The 25,519-nt window shown below is 44.6% G+C and overlaps 1 protein-coding gene across 3 annotated transcripts in view; it reads right to left on the bottom strand.

Annotated features, from left to right (window-relative positions):
• The window catches only part of EHMT1 (euchromatic histone lysine methyltransferase 1), a 163,107-nt gene that overhangs the window by 123,934 nt on the left and 13,654 nt on the right, over positions 1-25,519 (bottom strand). Inside the window, exon 1 of one of the 3 annotated variants that reach the window (XM_034793330.1) lies at positions 14,685-14,778. The exons of 1 other annotated variant lie outside the window; for it this stretch is intronic. The gene's annotated coding sequence lies outside the window, so the exon portion shown is untranslated. Of the gene's footprint in view, positions 1-299; positions 428-14,684; positions 14,779-25,519 lie in introns of those variants that run through there. One more of the 3 variants, XM_034793331.1, reaches the window with a different exon arrangement.

Genomic DNA, 25,519 nt, shown 5'->3' with positions numbered 1-25,519 from the left:
TCTGAAGGAACACATGAAAAGGGAATATTTCCAACAGCAGCAGCATGCAAGCAAAAGGCAGCACCTTAGAAATGGCACCTTACACAGCACAAATGAAAAGTGCAAAGGTTCCATGCTACCAGAACTAGCCTGGCCTTCAGCAGAGCAGATAAAATATCAGAGAGACAAACTACTGATATGTGCTGCTAAGCCATTTAAGTTTAGAGAAGCATTTCCTCTAAGACAGTCTTTAGAAAACCCCAAAGGACAGAAGAATCAGCAGTAAAAACCTCTTAAATAAAGCTCGACGTGATCCATACCTCTGTTTGGCTGTGCTGGCTTTTGAGATTTTCATCAAAGATTTCAGAGGCCTACACTGGTCTGTCCATGAGTTCCAACCCCACGGTAGGTGCTGAGGAGCATGCTCAGTGAGAGTTTTCTTACAATGCTCCACAGCTTCCTTCAGCTCATGGTACTGCAGTTGTGCTAGCCAGCTGAAGAGGAAGTGAGTGGAAGCAAGGTGCAGGAGATACTGTGTTACTCTTTGGGTGTTTCAGGGGGAAAGGAAGCAAAGATTTCCCTTCCAAACGGAGAGCTGGGACAGTTTTAAGCACTCCAGATCATGTCTCGGACTAAACTACGAGATTAATCATTAAGCGATTAAAATGTGCAAACATTTTGCTTGGTGTGCCGACTGCCACATTTAATATTTCAAACAACAGCCACGCCAATATTATTCCTTAATTGAACATAACTGGATCTCGGGTACCTTTCCAACAGATTAAACCACAGAAATAGCCACATTTTTAATGAGGATTTGGCACTATTCAAAGCCAAACAGATTTCAGTAATATTGGTAGGCCATAAATTCTTTCAAAAGAAGGAGGGAGGGGAAGAAAACCCAATGGTAATATATCTGCATTCCCTACATTAGAGCCTTTTTGAATTTTAAATGCAAATTAAAAACCCTAAATATTTAGTGCCATGATAATTCCAACAACATCTGGACAATTTTCTTTGCCTTGTAAAAGATTTTAGCCAGCTTTTTCTGAGACTCAGTCCATGTTGTTCACACAGAAAAGGCTCCTTTTACATTTGCATGCTTCAATCAGTTTCTGTAGTTTCTATGCCAACATGCATTTGTAATTCTTTAAAAAGAGCATTTGGGAGGGGAAAAAAGAGCCTGAAACATGTTAGAGGGTTGTTGTTTTTTCTGTCCAGGGCATCCATTCCCATTTTCTCTGAGCCACGGTAGCCTGAAAAAGGCCACGAAGCCATGATCTTAGCCATTTGAACATTTCCACCTGCTTTAATGTGCAGTGGCAACTCAGAAAGAGGAAACGAAAGTTTATTCAGTCAGTCTGGGTTTTTCAAAAAAATTTTATTCCAGCTCTCCAACCAGGATTTTGGAACAGCAAAAAACCACACCAGTGAATCCTGATGAGATAGCTCTGGGTTAGGAATGACTGTGGCCACAATCCTGCAATTTGAAGCACGTGGGTAGACCCCAATACCAACACGCTCATTTCATTGGAACTCTGTTTGCCTATAAAGGGCCCTCTGCCCAGATCAGACTGCAGAATTGAGGCCTATGCATGTTCTCAAACTCAAAGTAAAAGTACCCAGAGGCAAACAGCAGCTGTTGAACTATTACTGGGAAACAAAGTAGTTTGTTTTTTTAACCAACCATAAGCAACAACCCCACCACACCCTGCAAACAATTCCATTTTTATAGTCAACACTCCTGCTCAGAACTATGCAGAACTGTAAAGCATTATGTAACTTTCAATGAGATAACGCTTAATAACCTTCTAGTGAGCTGGTGTAAAGTGATCTATAGGTTTTATTTCATTACAAACATTGAATCTATCTCCCCATGTAAGTATTCTCACACCTCTTATCAAACTGTCTGTACTGGGCTAGCTTGATTATCACTTCAGAAGTTTTTTTCTCTTACTTAATTGGCCTCTCAGAGTTGGTAAGACAACTCCCACCTTTTCATGCTCTCTGTAGTGTGTATATATATCTCCTCACTATATGTTCCATTCTGTGCATCCGATGAAGTGGGCTGTAGTCCACGAAAGCTTACGCTCAAATAAATGTGTTAGTCTCTAAGGTGCCACAAGTTCCCCTGCTCTTTTTGCGGATACAGACTAACACGGCTGCTACTCTGAAACCTGTAAATTTACAGGCGCAGCTGCCATGGAGACAAAGAAAGCTGCAACCAGGGGAAAAAACAGCTTAAGAAAATCATGGGAATAAGTATCACCGCACCTGGGGGTTGGGGGTGGGGGGGAGGGGACCCCTTCTGAATGCACTATCGCTGTGGTTTTCTGTTACACCTAAAGTTCATGCATAGTATGTGGCACTGCCTTGGGGTCTAGTCTTATAACACAGAGATGCCAAGAGCTCACTAACAAGGTACCCACTGGAAAAATACACAGGCTAGATGGCTAAGCCTGAAGGAGAGTTGAAATGGGCCTTTCCCACGGATATACAGAATTGACACGACTGTTTCTTAACGAGGAGTCTCTTGTTGCTCACTAAGAAGAGACGCTGCATGGACAGCACTAGCAGGTTTCTCTGGCTACAGGGATGCCTGACCATGTTCTCATCTTTGGGGTCAGGGGGGAGAAAGAGCAGAACGCAGTGTTTGGTGATCTACTGGATCCTCAAATCCATCCCCTCTGCATGTGCAGAGTATAGTCCCCTACCACAGGAGGTGTCAGACTGTAAACTGCTGCTAGGATCAATCCAAGCCAGGAGACCAAGAGGAAGAACTCCTCCCACTGACTTCAGCTGGAGTTTTGGGTGCGCAAAGCATGCAGAATGGGCCCCTCGAAATGTGGATGGCAGGGGAGCTAGACACAAAGACAGAGCGTTGGCTGATTATGGGATAAACGATAGCATTTGAGTTATCACATACGTGTAGGACCCTATTGGCTTTGTAGAGCTGTGTGCCTACGCAGTCTGCTAATTTATATCACTATCACTTCATTGTGTGCCAACCCCACTGCTTTTTGTTCCTTCCTATGCTGATGCAAGAAACATGCTTGAAATACAAGTTTATTTCTTTATAGGGGTACGCACCCGTCACCCCAGAAAAATGAGCAATGCCGCAGATTAGGGAGCTCAGCCTGGTCTCCCTCAGGATGAAGACTGTGCAGTTGTGTTATTGATCCTGCAGTATTCGGGTTTAAACATAACACCTGCAAAGCCTCAGAGTTTCAGGGATGAGTTTGTGAGTGGGCAAAGGAGAAAGGGAACGCGTGGAGATATATACATCTGCATAGATAGTCAAGTCAAGCGTGTTGATCTAAGTGTCTTAACCAGTCAACAGATGAGGGAAGAGCATTGTACAATGTCCAGGATGGAACCAGATAGTCCTGTTTGATAGAAGCAACTTGCAAATATACGACCTACATCTTTTTAACAGCCATGGTGGCAAAAGGGGGAGTCATGGTCATTCCACCTCTGAAGCGATTGATTTCTACCCAAAGATGGAGCACCCAAAGATGGGGCTGAAGTCCAGGGCCCTGAGCCTTGTCAACTGTGGCTGAAGCCAAAGCCTGAGCAACTTAGCTTCGCAGGGGTCCCTGTGGCATGGGGCCCCAAGCAATTGCCCTGTTTCCTACTCCCTAATGCCGACCTTGGCTTTTATATGCAGAAAATCAGTTGTTGTGACACAGGTGGGCCATGGAGGATTTATAGCATGCTGGGGGGGGCCTCAAAAAGAAAAAGGTTGAGAACTCCCACCTTAGGGGAACTCTCCAAGTGGGGTGCCTTGAGCTGAAACAGTGGCTCAGTAAATTAAACCCACTTTTAAACAGGGATAGATGTGGCAAGTCTTGTACCCTATGGAGCAAATTCTGCAAGGTGACTTGCTGCCTAATGTCCAGAGAGGCACTATTGGACAGAATGGGTAGCTAAGCTAGGTTGGTCAGTCTCATGGTACCTGTTATCATATGAACGGTTTCATTCAACTGACTGTCTACTAGTCCTGTCAAAGCACAGCCCAGTATAACACCCAGATACACAGGCTTTGGGTCATGGTCCAGCTTTCAGCATTTTGTGAAGATATCAAGGGGTGTAATGCAGCTACATTCCTGTTGTGTACCCCGTAAGTAACCTGCTTCATCAGTTGCACCAAAGCTGCAACTAAGGCCTGGTCTACACTGGGGGGAGGGGTAGTGGGGGTGTTGATGTAAGATACGCAACTTCAGCTATGGGAATACCGTAGCTGAAGTTGACATATCTTATTCTGACTTACCTCCCGTCCTTATGGCGCGGGATCGACGGCCGTGGCTCCCCCGTCGACTCCGCTACCACCGCTTGCTCCGGTGGAGTTCCGTAGTCGATGGGGAGTGCATTCAGGGATCGATATATCGCGTCTTAACGAGACGCAATATATCGATCCCCGATAAATCGATCGCTACCCGCCGATACAGCGGGTAGTCTGGACGTACCCTAACAGGCCAAATCCTACTGATCCTGGCCATTGTGGTCTCTCAAGCAATCTTAACATCTTAAAACACAGATGAAGAGTTAAACTCTGAGGGCCAGATTCTGACCTCTGTTAAACAAGTGTAAATCTACAGTAAGCACCCTGGGCCCGATTTTCTTTTGCCCTGCTCTGTGTGTAACACGCTGCCATTCTAATCTGGTACAATTTTACACCTGCTTTGCACAAGTGTAAACAATCACACAAGATGCAGTGCATCGGCCAATCAGCCCCTTGACTTGAGTGGGTTACTCCAGATTGACACTGGTGGAACAGAGATCAGAGTCAGGCTCAGAGAGTGCTGGTATCACATAGTGGAAAACACAGTAGAAGCGTGGCAGCAACATTAAGTCGACACAACAAGACAGGACTGTCACACTGGGGTGGACTAGTAATGGGACCCAGTTAGCCAAAGCAGGTGCAGCAGTGAAGCACCACAAAGAACTTGGAGGAAAGAGAGAGGTACCTGTAAAACACCAGGCTTTTGAAAAGACTAGTGAAGGGGACACAAGCTAGGGTCCTGAGAAGGTCTACAATGCCCTGCAAATGTTGGCCTCTACCATCCATCCTCTCTATTCTTTGTTTTGCAGATGTCAAAATGAACCGATGCATTTTGGTTAAAACAAGTCTCTGGTCTTTCAGGAGCTTTGCTGTGAATTTCATAAACTTTGACTTTTCACCATGACACGCTCCTCCTGTCATGCAAAATACCTACCAACTGTAACCCCATGGGGTTTGGAGAGCATGGCACCTTTAAAACCTCATCCTGAGGGAGAGGAAGTGCTGGTTGTTCCAGGGGGAGAGGCGTCAAGAGAGGGAGAGGACAGGGCCATGTGGTGTCTATAGCTCCAGACAAGAGTGCCTACATGGAGCAGGCCCTCATATACCAAAGCAGCCGAGAACCGGCCTGGAGCCCAGGAGGGACAAAGCAGCCTTCCAGGATGGGAGCCATGGGGCACCGTGCCAGGAAGGAATCACCTGAGAAGGACAAACCGGAGCTGGACCCAGTATCTCCATCATCAGCCAGAACTGTATGGCACCAGGAGTAGTGGGGCTTGTGACTTCGCATTGGGAATAAGGAGGGAGGTTGTTGCTCTGTGTGGATTTGCAGAGAGGGGCAGAAGAAGGCACCAGAGGGGTTTGTTGGGGAAAGTTCACTGGCGCTGAAGACAACCAGGAGCACCCAAGACTCATTGCTGGACTGAAACTCTGCCCAGGATTCCTAGCCTCAGAGTCTAGATGCATTGCTCAGCATCTATACTTTTATATTGTGATACCCCTGGACCCTCGAGTCCTTGTGTTGGATGTTACTCTGTTTTACTGCTCTCTCTCTCTCTGTTGTTTTTCTCCATTCATCCTTCTGTAAATAAATACTTCCCTTTCCTATATTCATTGTACCATTCCAGGGGAGGGAGGGAGGGTACTCCACAGGGTACTGAACAGGTGTCCCTGGGATGGTAGGGAGTTTCCCTGCTGTATTCCTGTGCATGCATTTTTTTGGCGGAAGCTGCCCTGCAGAGCGGACTCCATCTTGGATATTAGGGTGCTACAGTTACACAAAAATGTGTTTTTGACAATAACCCACCAAGAACAGATCATATCTTTACAACAAAGCCCTGCATGGCTTATAGATTCAGCTTTCAACTCATGTATCAGGAACATAGGAAATACACTGCCTGTGGGTCAGATCCTCAGCGGATATAAATCAGCAGAGCTCCATTTACTTCAGTGGAATTATGTTGGTTTATATTAGCAGGGAAACTGGCCCTGTGTTTAACTAAGGAACTGATCCTGAAACATTGAAATCATTGGGAGTTTTCCTGTTGAATTCAAGGAGAGCAGACTGTGAAATTGTAAGCTCCTCAGGGCTGGGACAATGTTTTCCTCCACGTTTAAGTGCCAAGCACGTCAACAGTGCTCAACACGTCATCATCATCATACTAAGCAGCAAAAGAAGGGACAGACTTGGACAGCTTTATGCTGCAGCATATCCCTTGAGGACTTCAGCCTGGGAAGGAATGAGAGTTCTGTTGTAACATGCTACCCAGACCAATTCTAAATCACTCTCTGGCAAAACCGAAAGCTAGTAGGAGCCTCACTAATTAACTGTCTCACTACTTTGGTGTTATTTAAATAAAAATAAAAGCCCATCCCAAGATCTATGCTGAACAAAGAGGGCAGAGATTTGCTCTCCCGTACATGGTGGCACAGCCAAATTGTGGATGGAAATGCAAGGGATTCTCACCTGTGCGATTGGGCTGATGGAAACATCCCTGGGCTCTGGATCCTTTGCGCTGAGCCTGCTCCCTTATGGGATTCTTGCGCTGAGCCTGCTCCCCTATGGGATTCTTGCAGCAGCCTAGTAAAACCGTTACTACTAGCTGGACTAAGTACTACGGAAAGATCGTGGAAATTCATTAACTCCTACCCCGCTCCTTACTATGACGGATTACCTCCCAGCTCTTCTGGGACAGCCTCACAAAAACACACATGACAGATACATGGGATTTACTGCCATGTGGCTTCTTGGTATCCTTCTGTGTTGAAACAGCATTGAAGCTGTCAAGGCTCTGTCCTTGCTGCCTTCTGATCATGCAGCGAGGTGAGGAGGGAAGTGTCAGACCAAACTCAGTCCTGGTGTAAGTGAGTAACTCCACTGAATTCGAGGGTGATGCACCCACATATGCCAGTGTATAATGCTGGTGGGGAAAACGAATGGTTTGGACAAGCAACCCCCTGTTCATTCCCTTGGTCTCTCCTGCCCTCATACCAGGCATGCCTTCGGTCAGACAATATTCACAGTTCTAAACTTTTCTGTACTTCCCATAGTTCAGCACAATCCAAACTGGGCCAAAACCACCAGTGTGTATTAGGATTAACATTCACTGCAACACAACCTGAAGCACCCCTGACAAATGCAATGGATGACACAGGCCCGAGCACTTGGCATTCCTGGTGGGCAGGAGGCGGATCATATCAGCCACAAGAAGCCTTGTTTGCCAGTTAGTAGCCACGCATGCATCATTCTGCCACGTGTTGAACCTAATCTCGTGGCGGAGGCAGGAGGAAATTTGGATGTGGCCATTTGGGTTGGGAATGAATCTAAATGGCAAAATGGAGGAGTTGCACCTGCCTGAATCTGGAGTCACTCCATAGATGTTAATGGAGATACACCGGTGTAAATTCCAGGGTAAAAGCATTCTTAAACAAGAACAAAACTTAGCAGCAGGATCAAAGACAATATGACCTGAGAGAAAGATGAAATTCTCCTCTTCACCACACACAGACACTGACCTAGATCTCTCTGCAGTAGCTACTCTCATCACTAAATATTATGACATTGCTTTTGATCTTTGCCAAGAAGCCATACAGCATTTTGCTGTAGTAAATTTAGCTTGTCCCTGTGCAGACAAGAAATCACGTGATATTTAACAGTCCGAAGAGCCAGGTATGATACACAGTAAAAGTCTCATTGTTCCACCACAGCTCACTGAAATAGATCTTTAACTGTTTTCAAGCAGTTTAATGCCGCTGAAACTGACGAGCAGACAAACAAGTAAACCCAATGAAAAACAATGACAATGCTCCACATTTAAAAAAAAAATAGTTTGTGTTTAATGCTGTATAATTTTTAGGGCTTCAATTCCAGCCAGTTCATATTACCAACAAAATCCTAGATAAGACACACTATCTATCACAACAGGTTTGACCCCATTTGTAATATGTAGAGACAGGACTTCATAATCCTACAGAACACTGAGCAAATGGTATTCTTTGTGGCAACTTGAATACTAGCCTATTAAAATCCAAACCCTCTCTTATAGCAACTCTGATTTTAAACACACAGCCATCTTTTCAGTCCAGATTTTAAGCACTTTGCCTAGCAACTCGGTCTGAAGGGCAAATCACTCCAGAAATAGGCAGACAACTAATTTTCTTTTATTCTGGAAGAGAGGATTATTGGAATAAATAAAATAATCAGCTTAGCCAAGAGCACAATTGACAACTTCGAAAACCAGGGGACTTTCTCATTTTTCCTTCCCATTCAAGGTGTTCTTGGACGAAGGCTGCAAGGCAACTGCAGAACTTCTGGAGGTAAATAGCTTGGGAGAGCTAACCCACGCCACTCCCTGGCTGTAATCAGCAGGAGGAATACTTAAGAGATTATCGTCATTTCAGACACAATAACTGCTATTTAGAAAGTAAAGAACAATACAGAAATTAAGGGCCAGACTGATCTCCTTGCTCTGGTGTAAATCTAGAGTAACTCCACTGAAGTCACTGCAGTTTGAATGGATTTCCATCAGTTTCGAGAAGATTGGAATCTGTACCTAAATTAAGTGTGGGAGGACAGTTACTTGGACAAGGTTTGGTGCTGAATGCAGAGTAGAAGGGTACTGCTTTCGGTTTCATTTGCTTATTCACTTTTTTTTTTTTTTAACTATTTGAGATATTTGGTTCTCTGTTTTGTGATTAATCCAGTTACTGGGATGTCTAAAATACCCTACAACCTTTAAACACACAGGTAGATCTATTAAATATTTGGCATTTAATTCCCAATCTCCAACAGTAGAGGAGGGAGAGGGGAAAGGAGATCACCAGTGTCATACTACAAAGAGGGCAGAATTTGATTTACACATACTACTGAAAGATTCCAGATTATAAACAGTTTGGGTTCTATATGAGAGACAGTTTGGGAACTTTGTTCCAAGGTTGCTAAGGGCCTGAGAAGACACCGAGATAACGATTGATGGACCCAAAGATTCCCGAGAACACTAAGGACTGCAGAAGCACTGAGAAATCAAATGATCTGGAAAATAAAATGAGATTAAGATATATCAAGTTAGTGGGGGCTCCTCCAGGCGCAGAGGCAGGGAAAGCAGACTTTTAGTTTGCAATGGATTATGAGGGAGGTTAGGGACAGATCATTTCTAACGCTCATAATGTGTCATGGTGAGATGTATCCCCAGGCAAGCCAATTAAGTAACACCTGTGTCGTTCTTGGGGAAATAGCTGCTCTTGCATTAAGGGGCTTGCACATTAAAGTTGGTAGATAAATCGGAGTCTGGTTTCAGGATTCCAATACTGTTCTCCTTCAGTATCATGATTCATAACACCAGAGTGAAATATGTGGCCTGGGATTTACCCTTCTGCTTTCTCCAGAGGGTTCACTGTAAGTTCCAGACATCTGCCTCTCCCCTTCTCCGTAAAGCTGACGCAGAGTTCCCGGAGAAAGCAGAGTGGAAAGATGGATCTATATCTTTTCTAAGGAGAACTTCAATTTCTTTTGTTTTCCTTTCTAACTGCGAATTACTGACAGCAAGTAGGTCAGGGGTAGAGGACGCTCTAAGAATGTTCTGTTGTGCACTTCCTTCTCTTCACGAGCCACTATGTCACTTCCTCTCTTCAAATACTACCTTAAAAACCTGCCTGTTCCTGACTCTACACCCCAACCACCTGTCCTTTCCTGGGTCTTTCCATTTTCCCCTCCTTGTAACTAGCATCCTCGCATATATATCAGTTAAATTTCAGATCTTTCCCTTCACTGTTTAATTTATTGTTCTTCCCCTGCAAGTTGCACACCCATCACTCTCTCCTTTCACTGTATATCATTTTTCAAAGATACTTTATGACAATAACAACATTTTGTTCCCCTGTGGCACCTTTCATCCAAGAACCCCAAGGTACTTTACCTATGCTCATTAATTAATTAAGCCTTGTCCTCCTGCTGGTAGCGGAGTGATTAACCTTGTTTTGCAGATGTGTAAAAGACCCTCTCTGTCCCCGAGAGAGCCTCTAAACTACTTCCCACTTTCTCTTTATATACCTGCCTTGATAAGCCCAGGCAAGAATCCTCTTTCCACCCACACCCTGCTCTATCCTCTCCTAGTGGCATCACCCCATGAAGCTGGCCAGTTTTCCTGGAGCAGAACTGCCATGGCTGATTATGGTATAATACAGTCCAATTCTTCTTGCCCATCCACCGCAGGTCATTGCAGAACACTCCACAGAGCTGGTGTATGCTGCGGGAAGGTGGGGACCTGACTCCGGCAGATGGACAGTCATACTGAATGAGTAGGTCCCCCAGTAGTGGAGGGACTGGCAGTTCATGTTGCCAGAGCAGGAGTGCAGCAGTTAGGAGCCCTTTGAGGGTTCTGAAAAGCTGAAAAGCAATCTTTACATTGGATTCCAAAAGGGCCAGCAAGCCAGGACAAGTGTTTGAGGAGAGGGGTGATATGATTCCACTTCTAGTGCAAGACACAACAAGGCACAAGCAGAGACAAACTCCATGTTTTAAAGAAAACCCTTGCCCAGTTTCCCAGCAAAAAGAGGATTCAGCACAATGGACAATTACAATGCTTAAGCCATATGTCTGGCTTTAAGGTCATTACCAATCAGATAACGACTGGCTGAAGGAGTTAAGATACTGAAGCAAAGGCAATGAGCCTCCAATGGTCATTATTTGGCTAGTAACGACTGAGGAATATGCTATATAGCCTAGCTGGTGAGTCGCTTTTGCCTTCGGATCACTGCTGCAGCCCTATAACATTTTTAAGGACTGGTCTCAGGTGTCTGAAAGGCTGGTCAGTTCCACTTTCTTTTATTTCTTATGAACTGCTTTTAACAAACTCAGGGGCTGATGTCTGCCAAAGAGCTAGGCAGCTACTAATCAACAAGACTCTATTTTGCTTTCAATTCCTCCACTGAATTAAGCAGAGTTGCACTAGTGGAACAAAAAGCAGAAACTGGCCCTAAAGCTGGGATTTGCAAAGGAGTCACTGAAAATCCAATGGGATTTGGGCACCTAACTTCCTTAGGTGGGGCTTACAATGGAGTCTAGGAGTCCAGTAAAAGACATCAAGGCCTGCTCTGCACTGGCGTTTTCCCAACACTGCACCAGCAATGGTGCAGCTCCAGCTACAACAGCAATGATGGGAGCACTAATATCAACAGGCTGCTGGCGATTAAATCACTATGTTCTCCTACCTTGCTCAGATGGGGTCCAGACAACTGGTGGCTAACTTGCCTTTGGCAGTCTGTCTATCCCAGCCCTCCTAGCAGCAGAGCTACACTGGGGGAAGCCCGGCCTCTGGCTCAACCAGCTTAGCACCTGTTAAAATCTACACTGCCTTGTCTACATTAGACTTTCAAAATGTGTGTGTTAGGACGTTACCTAACACTTCTAAGAGCTCACTTTTGAAACTTAGTCCAGACTAAACCTAGGGGGTGGTCAGACAGGGATGTGGCTAATTCCCTTCAAATGAACCAGTGGGAGGGCCTTGCCTGTCATGGAGAAGCTGCCCAGCGTCCTAGCTGGAAAGAGAAAAGTGTTCTACATGGGTTCATCAGCAGGAAGGGGAGGTAGCTTGGGGGATCTGTCAGGAGGAAGTCCTAGTGCCCTACCAAGCCAGACCAAGCTTTGACCAGGACACAGGAACACCCTGAGAAGCTGCATGTTTGGTGACACCAAAGGACTGGACTTCTTGCTAAATACACTCAAACTGTTTCCTCTTTTTAAGTCTGAATCGAGCTGAGCAAAGTCTTAGTCCTACCCCATGTAAGCTGACCACTGCAGAGAGGTTCTGAGCCAAAAGGCATGTGCATTGAAGTGTCCTATTTCTCCTTGTTGAGTCTTCCCTTTAATTTCTGGTGCCAGACACTACATCCCTAGACCACCTTCCGACAGGACAAGTGAGAGGAGGCCAGGCCAGAGGCTGGAAGAGATTTCGAGATAAGCATTTGGAATTGTTTTAGTGACTAGTTAATTCTCACCCATCCCCTGGATGAGGTTGAGATGAATGAGGAGGGCGAAGAGCACTGATCCAGGCGCTATAGTCACTTTCTACAAAAAGAGGACGGAAACAAGAACTGTCTGCACTTTGGGAGAGACACCATGATATATGGATCCTACCTCAACAGGAGGTTTCTTCACTGTATGCCCACAGCCCTGGTGTTATGAGACCTTTGGATTCTATATTTGCAAGACACGCCAGCACTTACACATGGTGGGTTAATGTGAGATGATTACTTGGTTTGTGGTGGGCATAGCAATCAGATTTTAAGTCCTGTTTTAGTTTTCTTGCTTCAATTTTTCCTTGTATTTTACCTTAAAAAATTGAAAACAGCCCCCTTTGCTTCAGCCAGTTGTAATTTGCCCCGAGTTTGAGTGGTTTTTCTCATCATGAAAATCCTTCTAGTGCCTGCGGATCCTTCACTGGCATCAGACAAAAGATAAAAAACCCTTGTTAGGAACACACACACATTGAGAAACCAGGCTGCATTGCTGGATCCCAGCAGAACTGTAGCTTTTCCAAGATGACAAACACAGCTTTGTTCCGTCACATTTGAAAACATATTCTGAAAACAATGCTCCTCCCCATATATATAAAAAACCCTTTCCTCGCACCCAACAAAAGGAAGACATAATTAACCCACCCTCAGAGAGACAACAATGGTATTTAAAACAGTAAAATGCAAACCCATTTGCATTTAGTAGCTAATTATTCCCCCTACATACACACCCATCGGTATTCCCTAAAAATGTCCACAGAACATTGACAATCTGTGCTAGCCAAAGCTTTTGGAAAGGAGTGAAAGAAGATGGCTCCGAGTGAAAAATAAACCTAAGAAACTCAACAACTGTCTGGCAAAATCTTCCTGAAAAACACAGTGCAACTAGCTCAGCAAAGTCTGTCACAGAAATGCCCTTTTGAACTCATTTGACTGCAGTAACTTTCACCTGCGTATTGTGTTTAAGCCCACAGCTATTGCAGGAAGAATCCAGTGGGAGCCATCAGCATTTGCCTACCTGTTAAAACACAATCCCCTTCTTCACACCACCACCAAGGACGTAAGTAGCCATTTTCCAACATGCAGCACTGCAAAGACATACTCCTGCTGCTGCTGGAAATTCATGAACAACGGGCAATGCCAGGACTAACATTACAGCCATCCAACAGAGTTTCTCAATGGCATAGACTGTACAAAAAGAACTGTTGCCTACTGTTCACGCTTTCTCATCATATTGCAAGATACTTTAGCTTCCTCCGAACTAGGAGGAGTGCACTCTTCCCCCGTTTTGCTCCAGTAATACAGTCCTGGAACTAACAAGGTAGGGAGCAATCCATAAGCACTCTTGCTACTGAAGACAGGTGAATTACTAAAGCTAGTGATGTCATAATCAATGCTACCCCACTCCAAAAAAAATCCCCAGCATGCTTCAGTGACAATCAGTTCACCTCGATTCCATCATCCCCCACAAGGGTTAGTTAGAAGTTTTCAATGGCAAATACCCAAGCTGGGTTACTGAGTTCTGCCCTTCCCAGCACTCACACAGTGCTGACTCAGTCCAAGAAAGAAACTAAACTGGGCTGGGCTTCAATGGAGTTACAGCAGGGCCCAGACTGGCCCTTGATCTGCAGTGTCTTAAGCTTCTTGTTGCTGATGTTGTTGTTAATTAAAGGATCAAGGATGGTAAACAATGTTTTCCTCTGCCCATGCTTTCGGGGCAAGAGCGGATTCCTTTCACTAATAACTGCCAGAGGATTTCACTCTTTCAGGCTGCACTCACAAAAGAGCGACTGAAAAACAAAATGGCCCAGTTTCACCTTGACACAGTCCTTGTGCACACAACCAGTCCCTCGCCACCAAGACAGGCGTCCCTCAGCATTCAAAAGTGATCGCCCTTTAGACCAAAGCTACGCTATCTCACCAATATAACAAGTTGGCAGTTCTTTATGCATTTTTTTTTAAAAATAGAATAAAAAGACTATTCTTCTACAAGCAAGCAAAGCTAATCCCTTTACAAATTTACTTTCAACAGAAGCATGATATTTCAAACAAAACAAAACAAAAAAAGCACACTGGGCTCTGCTCACAACTGAAAAGTACTGCGTGTTATCAGCTCCTTCCTGCCAACACAGCACAACGTGCAGCAGGCCTCAACTGGTATATTCATTTAGCCCAACGTGAAGGCAGAACAGGGCTCTATCCACTTCTAGAAAGTAAACCAGCTTCGCAGTATGGCCTTGCACTGCAATAGGATTACAGTGGCCTGGAAAACAAAATAAACCCACAACATGAAGGTTACCCATAAAATCATAACAAAGATCCTTCTTTCCCAGTTCTCTATTGAGAAAACCTTTATCAACCCCTCTATGTTAAAGTAGAAACACAAAAAGATATGTACATTAGTCCCATGTACCTCTGTCAATTTTTTTTCCTCGTGTCTTTAGAGCAGTTGTTTACTGCAGCCAACTGCAGAGAAATTACAGTAGCTTAACTCTCCAACTCCCTCTAAAGGATTAATCTTCCAGTGAGCATGCTCACGCGAGATCTTTTTTCAGCAGTTGCATCCATTTCATGAAATGAGGGCTGCTGCAGACATGAGGAAATGCCATTTCAGGACTACATGCAAAGTTGAATAGCTCCATAAACAAGTGCTAATCCCTTTCTGAAGTTCTAGCAAGAGTCTCTGTCAAACTCCCTACCTCCAATGACTTTAAAAACCCTGAGACTAACATGCACTTCCCCACATTTTTTACAATGGTTTCTCTGTAAGACACATGGTTTAAATGTCTGCTCTTGACTTTCTCCCGACAAACTGGTGGAGGGTCCCTCTAATGAAGCTTTAGTCAAAATAGCTCTTTCTCCCTGGCATTTTTTTCCTTCTTATCATTTCTTAGCTCATCTCTGCTTTAAAAATGGCAGAAAAGATTTGAGGGGGGAAGTGTTTTTAGTCAAAAGGAACTGTTTTAAAAATATAGTTTTCAATAGTGCAGCACAGTAAGTAACAGCTCCCGACAAACACATTTTACTCTACAGATTAAAGGCCAATGCAAATGAGGATTTGCTTACTGGCAACAAATCCAATAGCTAAACAAGACAGTTGGAAGTAATCTTGTCCACTCATTCTCCAGCCACCCGACATCATATCTTAATTGGAGCAACTTAATTCCCTCTCCCTCACCCTATAGCTGTGCATCTCAATCAGAGCTTTCTTGGTTAAAATGACAAGATTGCAACTGAAAGACAAGACTGATCCCCTAGAAATAGATTCTCTTATATTCTTCCGTTTTTATCTTCTTGTATTATCATCATAGCAACATTTCCTCCTTTTCCCTCTCATCTATTTTATGATCCTTTACTTAATTACTCTTCATAGCCGGTAGGAATCCGAGCTCCCCCTCCCACCCTACCCCCATAAACACTCATATTTTAGGGCTATGATTGCTGCTTCAATCTAGAAGATTTAGGGGACAGGTCTGATCATATGAACATCAGTGTAAATCTGGATTATCTCAGTTGAAGCCAGTAGCACGAGATTAGAATCCAGCCCTCAATTTTCCCCGCTTGATACTAACGCTCTAAACATTTTAAAGAGTGTTACATTCTTAAAATATCACAAATCCCATTTTGTTTTTTAAACTATTCTTTTGAAACTGCACTAAAAATCCAAAATGTCACGGGAGTGTTAAATAAGGATTATGTCTACTTTTTAAAATGAACTCAAACTAGAGTGACAGTATCCATAAGAAACAATAAACATTTGGTGACAGTGGATATTTTGCTCTGCTATCACCTAAATAGAGTCACCCACAGGAAGGAAACCTCTGTTACCATGCATTAAAATAGATGTTTTGTTTTATTTATAAAGTGTTCAGACTGGTTGGTTTTGATGTGTCATAGCACAGGCTGTTCAACCACTCCTCCCTGTTCCATGATTTGGGGATTCAGTGAATTTAGGGCCGCATCCAACCTGAAAGGTGCTGAGCTCTCTCAACTCCCATCAATATACACAGGAGTTGAGAGTGCTCTGTACGCTGCAGGAAGAGTTTAAAATAATGCATAATCTGGCCCTGAAATGCAGAGAAGGAAAATCCCAGACTTGAAAGCAGGCAGATGTGAAAACAATTTTGTTCTGCACTTCCTACATCGCGGCAGGATTACAGCCGAACACAGTCGGGATGTCAGATATGGTGTCGTCCTGACCCGTTGCACCCAATTTGGAAACGAGTCTCACTCCTTGAAAGTTTATACTTTGAAGATTGGTTGCCATTGATTCTTCTTCAAGCAAACGGTCCACGCTGGCAATCCATCAATAATAAGCAATTACTTGACAGCCTCTTATCTGCAGATGCCAGCCCAGACAACTCGATTTGCAGAGGCAATGGGTCAATAAATCAAAGCCCTTCTCAATTTTAAAAAAATCAGCATTTACAAAACCGCCCGACCTGCAGCCTGGCTGAAAAGAGCAACCAACCCAGTGGTGTTCTGGCAAAGGAGCAAATTGTGCCTTCCTAAGTGACCAAATGGGCTGGTTATGGGCGATGCTGCGAAATCAGCCCAGGGCACTCCTCATTTTTCACTGCCATCGTGAAAGCATTAGTTGGGTGTAGAATGGGCCACACGGGGGAGGAATCTGCTTAGTATAAATAGTTGCAAGGCAAGAGCAGAATGGAGCGGCCCTTGTGAAATGTTTACCATTCAAGCCTTAATCATGATGACCCATTTCACTCTTTAGCGGAACCCCAGAGCTTCCAGATAAGGGTGTGTTTAATGGCACCAGGCCAGCAAAACTCGGGTACTTTTCTCTTCTTTAAATTCAGCGGTGGATTTAAATCCAATAAAATCAATATTCCTGTTCATCTTATGGAAACTCGCTTCTTTGTTCTTCCAAGTCAACAGGGAGTTTAACACGGGTACCAACAAAGTGCCAGTAAGAGGAGCACCAGCCCCACTCAGAAGATTCAAGACAGCATGTTATGCTATCGGGTGCAGATGACTTTTAAAAGGCCCCTTCACAGGACAAGGAACGGGGATAGTTTGTATGATTTGCTGGGCACTAAGCCACTACAAAGAGAGCCTGAGCAGGATCTCTTGGGGCTGCAGGAGTATAAAAAACATGCATTTGTACAGAGCCTACCACAATCCATTATTAAGGCCCATGGATGCTCCGACAATACAAATCATAATAGTTACTTTCCTTCTGCTCCTGTTACTGGAGGCGGTGAAACAGTTTCCTCTGTGTCAAGTCTTATTGCAGGAGAGGAAGTGAGGAAGCCTGCAAGTTGCAGAGCAGGCATGGAATTGGGGGGCCCCCCCAAGACTCCCACCTTGCTTCACGTGAGCTTAATCATTTTTATAAATGATTAGGACCAAATCTGAACCACATGAGTAGCCCCGCTGACTTCAATGGACTACTTGGGTGATGAAGACGAGCAGGGATTTGGGGCTTAATACTACTCCCATTAGAATTAATAGGAAGGTTATCACTCAATCCAATGGAAGCAGGATCAACCCCTTCGTCCTTACTATAACATATGCTTTACTGCAGCATCACTGAATGGGACACCAGAATCACTCGCCCGATAAAATGCAGGCATTTGGGGGGGAGGGGACGGTTATACCTTGTGGCCTCCATTTTCAGTGACTTTCATAGCTTTGGAAAGAACGTGCAGGTGAAGACGGAGAGACAAGGTGGGTGAGGTGGTATCTTTTATTGGGCCAACTTCTGTTGGTGAAAAAGAAAAGCTTTCAAGTTTACACAGAGCTCTGCATAAGCTCGAAAGCTTGTATCTTTCGCCAACAGAAGCTGGTCCAATGTAAGCTATTACCTCACCCACCTGGCCTCTCTAATGGCTAGGGACCGATAAGGCTACCCCAACACTGCAAACAGGTGCAGAAGAACAGAAGATGAGTTGCTTTAATTGTATCATTCTTACTGAATACACTTGATGGGGTGGGTTATACACTGTGAGCTGTTGTAACCAATCACTGCAGAGCTGGGCCTATTGGGCCTTCATCTATTTACTACGTGAAATGCTTTTGGTTCTTTGTTTCATCATTGCCTGGGACAACAGGAAGCTGTGGGAAGGCATGCCAAAGTCTGCAAGGATCTCTCTTCCTCCTCTTACCCACATAATTGCTGCAGACTCCAGCTACTCCATCTAGCCTTGCCTTTTTAGTTTACCACTCTATAGCATGGCAAAGCATAGAGGGACATGCAAAAAAATAAAAAGGTGTTAGCTGACAATATTGCTATCGCTGTTTCATAGCAAAGCCACAAAATGCCAGCCCCGCTGACAGAATCCCACAAACCACACTGCAGAACAGTCACAGCTCCCTCGGTTCCATGATCAATTCAAATAATTTTCCATAGAATCGCTGCTGCTTTTCCGAGGTAAAACTTGCTGTCTTTTTCCTATGGAAGAGAAGTGAATGGCAACCCAGAGCATGACAGGTATATCCAACCTCTCTGGGTAAGTGCATTAGCTGGATGTGCAGCTTGCAAAATGATTAATAATGCTGGCAATGTAAGGAGTTCTTTTCCAGATGGCGTGAGTCTGTCAGCGGCAAGGCCTCAGTCTTCCAGGGTTTACCCCAAGGGAAATTTAGACTCCACCCATTCACAGCTGGGGCAGCAACGCTGTTTTTTCTGGGAGCATTTGGGCTGAAGAACTGCAGGCTATAAAGACTGTCTGTTCATACTTCCGATGTGTTTGCGGCACTTTCATGAGGGTATTCTTGGCCCCCTGCGGTGTGCTTCCTTTATTTCCGATCAGCTCCATTGCCATTGGGAGCCATTCCTCTTTGAGTTTGGCTGTGTGGTCACAGCAATGAATTCTAGCAATGGGAGCAAAATGAAGCAAGGCTCCTGGCTGGGTACCACAATGGATGCTCTCTGCAGAGGAGATCGGGGACATAAAATGGGAACAAGTTGCTTCCCTTCGAGCAAGATACAGTCACTGTGCACTGCTGGGAACATTACTTGGTGGAAGGCTCTGGGTAGGCTTTAATGGACCTGATTCCCCACAGCCTTGAATACACACTAGCATAAGTGAGCAGACAACTCTGACTTGACAGTGATTTGCATCCACTCTGCCCAGGCAAAAGGCCAGGCCCTGTTTATCTTCTCAATGTGATGTTAGCAGGGGACCAACCGCCAACCACAATGGATTTGATGGGGGTGATGACAATCCTGGTGCAGCTGATCAAGTTGGGAAACACCCCACCTGTGAGATGTGACATGGCAACATGGCTCAGCATCAGGGGGGCATTCCTTATCATTGCTCTGGGCTGTTTTGTGCTGATGTGTTGCAGCGCTCCGTGATCCACTCGGATATGCTCAGCCTGGACATACCACTGTGGGTTGAAATGTTTATAGCTGGTAGTGTGTGCATCGGTGCATTGGGTGAGGGAGTTGGAGTTCCACCTAAGCAAACTGCTACTTGGGTTTTGTAGTGGCTAATCCTTGCAGGGGGAGGCTTCATGGAAGTATCCCTGATAGGACACTTGTGGTTAGGCCTAAATCCAGGAAGGGCATTAGGCAGGGGAGTTAATACTAATCATGCAGCGGGATATGACTAGATCCCAATTATCTACTAGGGCTCTTCCATTATCGGGGTGTCCCGATTGCTTGCATGAATATAGGCATTTTGTAGAACATTAATCATGCAGGCTGGCTCAGGGCCTGTGTACTGCTGCTACAATCTTCTCCAGATAGGTTGGACCCAAGGTGGATTTAGATGGTTCTATCTGCAAGGACTACCTTTTGGGGTGTTCTATGCAATTACATGACAAGGCTATAGCCTATTGCCAAAATCAGCCCATTATAGTTGTAGTTCCTTGTGGCATGTTATCTGTGATAAAAGTTTTCATTCTGGAAACATTTGGAATAGGGGGATGATCCTCAGAATCCATGGACGTCATACACTCATTTGGGACTTATTGTTCCAAGTCTTGCTTTGTTTTCAGTCCCTGAAGAGAAACAAATTGTCGCTCAAGGTAATGGTGCTTCTGACGATTGAAAAGTAATCTTAGGACCTGATTCTCCCCTCACTTACCTAAATGTAAAGCAGGAGGAGGTCCAGTGAAGTCCATGGGGTTACCATGGTGCAACTGTGAACAGAGAATAGCACTCCCCAATTCTAGACAAGTGATAAGAGTTTGAGGCCAGAAAAGGTGACCAGATCATCTAGTTCGACCTCCTGTATATCACAGCCACCAACCCCACCCAGCAGCTGCCCACTAAACCCAACCACCCAAATGAGACCATATCACAGCCCACAGGAGACTAGACTAGTATGTATCACAGGCAGAGAACAGGAGGGCCCGAGATGCACCAATGCCTGACGCCCCTGCAATGGCAGGGAAACGATTGAGTGAGATAGACCCAGATAATCTTGGCAAGCGACCCGCACACACACACACGCTTCAGAGGAAGGCAAAAAACCCCAAGGTCACAAGTGGTTTAGCAGAGTGTAGGAAAGGCAAATACTCTTGCACAGGCTTGTAAAAATGAATCTGCCGGCTTACTGAATACAGAGCTATCCATAGCTCAAGCTAATAACACTATTTAGCCGTCAAACAGCCCTTTATATTTCAAAGCACTATATGCATGTTACCAAACTAGCACTAACAACCCTGCCAGTGACGTACGCAAGCCTTATTATCCCAATCTTACAGCAGAAGAAACAGAGGCAGAAAGGTTAAGTAACTGGCTCACAGTCATGGAATTAGAAAATGACCAATTGCTTAGCACTGGAAATAAGACCAAAAGGGTCAAATTGTACAGTTTTTAACAGCCATATCTCCCAATGCAGCCAACGGGAATTCAGACCTGAGGAAGGACTGCAGGATTTGGCCCTAAGCTTTTGACCTCTCCTGACCTTGGGCTTGATCCAAAGCCCACAGGAGTCAGTGGAACACCTGCCATTGACTTCAGTGGGCTTTGGATCGAGCCCCTTTAAACAATGTACTAACAATGCCTGGGCCCTCCCTAGTATCTGTTACGTTCATGTGTACCATGCTGTAAACGTGCAAGGTGTCAGACAGTGGGAGATCAGAGCCAAACACAGAGTAGGTCCAGTGCTCCAAAAGGCTCGCAACCTAAAGGAACCTCCTGCGGGACCTCTCTTACACCTTGTTCCGGGAGCATCTCCCTTTTGTTCAACAATGCACTGTTTACCCAGTATGCAAAGCAAGCATGCTCTGGGTTGGGCTCCACCTCTGGGAGCTAAGCACTACCTCTTCTACAGATTATACAAACTTTTCTCACCGTTTCGTCTGAATGAGTGAAAAACCGGGCAAAGACAACGACTGTCCTCAAAGGGTGTGAGAAAGAAAATGAATCCAAGGGTCTGATCAGATTTCACCCTGGGCTGCACACAGTTTTTGTACCAATACTATTTGGGTTGGGGGGGGACTTTATAATGAAATATTTATACTGGGACAACCCGTAGTGGGAATGCAGGTATACTGGCATAAAGGTGCTTATATCAATATAGCCTATTCCTGTACATTTACAGGAATAAGTTATACTAGTACAATCACCTTTAACTAGTAAAACTGCATCCACACTAGGGGTTGTATCAGTGTAAATATAGCAGTTTTGAAACGGACATATTTAGAGCAATACATAAGCTATGTGTACACAAGCCTTCACTCTGTTCACTCTTACCCTTGCCATGTACCTTATGCTCATGGATTTTGAAGTCCAGAAGAACCATTGTGATCCTAGTCTCACATTTCATCCAGTGGTCCCTGCATTAAACCCAACAGCATGTGACTGAAAGCCAACAGCTTGTAGATGAAAATACTCCCATATTAGGCCAGCTGGCATTCAAACTCACAATCCCTAATTTAGGAAGTTGGTATTGTAGCCATTAGGCACTGGGCTTTAGTGTTCTCTATAGGCCTGATCCAGTGAACGTTAAGGCCTGGTCTCCACCTAAAACTTAGACCACCCTAGCTACGTCACTGTGAAAAACTTCATATCCTGAGCACTGTGGTTAGATTGACCTGATTCCCAGTGCTGACGTGGCTACGTCGACGGAAGGACTCTTTGCCTGTCTGAGAAGTGGATTGCCTACACTGAGAGAAAAACCCCTTCCGTCGACATAGGAAGCATCTACACTCCAGCGGCAAAGCTGTGCCGTACCTGTGCCGCTATAGTGGCTGCAGTGTAGACATGCCCCAAGGCACAGACATAACTGCTACTCAAGTTCCTAAGTGCCTGCAAGATCAGGCCCTACCTGTCTGTCACTGTCATGTATTTATAGAGTGCAAAACTCGGTAGTGTGCAGTCCCCACCCCCACCAAGCTTAGACCTACACTGTAGCATTATAAGATATACCCTGTTTTTTATTCCCACTTTGAGCTGTGTTTCCATGGGAAATCTTTGGCCACGGGCAGGTCACATGGCTCGGTCACAAATACCATGCTGTGCTGATAGCATAGGAGATAGTTTCCAAGTGACATTGGGTCCCTTGTCCTAGAAGAGGCTGCAATTGTCACAGAGGTGACCCAAAGTATTCACTGGAGAGGGGACAGATTATAATTGCTTCTCCAACCCCCTACAGACCCCAGGTACCCAGCCAAGAGACAGCATCTAGTTTCAAGGAAGACAGTCATCACAGCTTGCAAAGTTCGTACCACAATGCAGCTGTGAGCGTACAGGGAGGGGAAATGTAACCTAGAAAATGACAGCATGTGGGTGAATAAACAGTTAGCTCTGAGATCAGACTGTGGACAACATCATCCTGAGGTTCCTGGGGCAAAAAATATAAACAATGATTCAAATACAGTTGTAGAAAGCAGCTGGGGAAATGACTGCATCTTCTGGAAATCTGTTTACAGAATGAACAGACTCCCAAAGGTGGCCTGCTTCTGACATTCCCTGGATTACTATGCCCTGAACAGACCTGTTCACCCATTCGTGTCTGCCAACCCAAAGAACTAACTAATGGGTAACCTAACATTGCCTTTCAGATCCAAGAGTTCCTTTACTTGGGTCAAATATGGCCAATTTCTTCAAAAGCTCAAATGCCGTCTTGCAAAAAACCCAATCCTGGTTAGTGTTCCTTACATGCAATTTAACTTGTACTTGCATTACACAGTATTCCTTCACAAAAGGTGAAAAAGACCCCCTGCAGAGAGGGCCAGACCAAAACCTTTCTAATTGAGAATAAGACTTAAGTAAGATTTGGATCACTAACCCTATCCTGCACCCCCAGGAGTCACAACCAATCTCAAGGCTATTCAAGTAACTCTGCAGATGTTAGAGCACTTAGAAGAGACCAGCTTTAAAGAGAAAGCTGGTTTAGACCTTAACTATAGTAGACCTGGTGGTCCATTATAATTTAAATTGTGCATTGGTCTTACAATAGTGCTCTGCTCTGCACTTCAGCTAAACTGAACATGAAATTGAGTAATGCACAATTTTGCCACCCTTAGAATAAAAGGAAGTACTGTGAACTCATGCTAAAAATATTAGGGCCTTTATTCTATGCAGAAAGAGGTTACATTGACCAAGGGTACACCGCTTTTTACAATGGTTATGGTCTTCGGGTGCAGTCGTCTCATACTTTTTGAAAGAAGCATTTGAAACTGGAATGGTAAAGAAATAGCTAATTGAACAATTATCCATTCAAAGTGACACCTTCCTTTACATCATTTCCCAAGCTACCCTGGAAAATCACTGACAATATTTCAGAGCTAATTCTGTTTGTTTGTGTGTAATGATCAATGTTAAAAAGGGTATATAAAGAATGTGTAGTAGCTACCATATTTGTAAGGTTTTTTTTAATATGTAATTTAAGAAGCCAATGAGAATACTTATCACCTATGTCGCTTTTTTCTCCTTCAAAGTGCTTTGAAGACATAAACTACCTAATCCTCACAGCACTCCTCTGAGGCAGGGATACAGTATTATCCCCATTTTACAGAAACACAGAGAGATTAAGGCCAGCATTTTCAAAAGGGGGCTCTAAGTTGGATGGTTCAGATTTTGAGTATCCCAATTCAGACACCTAGAGCCTGCATGCAGCGGCGTTGAGCATCTGCAGTTCCCACCGACCCTGATCAGAGCCGTGGATGTTGAGTGCTTCTGGAAACCAGGCCCAAGCGTCTCAGCCAAAAACTGAAGCACAAAAAAACCTGTGACCCTTTGTGGAAATTTCAGCGAAGTGACTTGCAGTCAGTTGCAGAGGAAGGCGGACTAATACCGAACAATAATAATGATTTGCACTTCTATAGCACCTTCCATTTACGGATCTCAAAGCAATTTAGGTATATAAATAAATTAAGCCCCTCTGTGGTCAGTTAGTAGCATTGTCCCCATTTTACAGATACAGAATGGAGGCAGAGACAGAGATTAAATCACTTGCCCCTGATCACAGAGGAAGGCTGTGGCAGATGAGAGCACAGAACACAGCTCGGCCAGTGGCCAGTCCCAGGCCATAGCTACAAGACCATACTTTCTCCCCATTAGATTAGCACTTTAGACATCTGACTCCCAGTTCCCTGCCCATGCCACCCGTCCACATCTACAAAGAAGGGTTTAAGTGACTTGCTTCAGGTCAAAGAAAGAGAAGCAGCCTGCTAGCGCTCACCGAACTAGAAAACAACTGGTATAGACGCATACTTGTCCTCAGCAGACTACGCCAATTGCAAAATACACAGATCTGGACTTATATATGCAATAATAAATAAATCCAACTTATTGACATAAAATGGCAAATTCACAGCGAGCAGAACATAACCACCTCCTCTATAGATGCGCCGGCTGCTGTTTGTGCATGGCTGGATGTTGAGACACTGCACTACAGATTGCAAGGGCAGTGTGTGTTCGCAATAGACTAAAGCAATGCAATGACGATACAAGGGCAATTAGCAGAATTTTGGACATGTTGGATTGAACAAGTCAACTAATACATTTCGAACACGGCTGCTTTTCAGTTGAGAGAAATTCTAAAGCTCATAATCAGGCTCAGCCAACCAGATCTTCCTTGGAAGTTTCCAAGGCCTCTGTATTAAAACTTGAAAAGAGCAAAAGAGCAAATTTTGTTAGAAACGGCTGAATGCTTAAACATCCTAGGGGCCAATCCCACTCCCAGTGAAGTCAATGGCAAAGCATCCAGGGTACAGGATCAGCTCCCAGGAACATTTTTAGTTCACTGTTCTGCCTTTGTTGAAAACAAGGAAGTGCAGCCCTCTGTCTGAGGGGCTCTGCCTGCACAGAACTCCCATTGACTCACC

The sequence above is a fragment of the Trachemys scripta genome, chromosome 17, assembly GCF_013100865.1.
Source record: "Trachemys scripta elegans isolate TJP31775 chromosome 17, CAS_Tse_1.0, whole genome shotgun sequence".
NCBI classification, from domain to species: domain Eukaryota; kingdom Metazoa; phylum Chordata; order Testudines; family Emydidae; genus Trachemys; species Trachemys scripta.
Note: the sequence above shows the minus strand (reverse complement) of the source record. Positions and strands in the feature narration are given on the sequence as shown.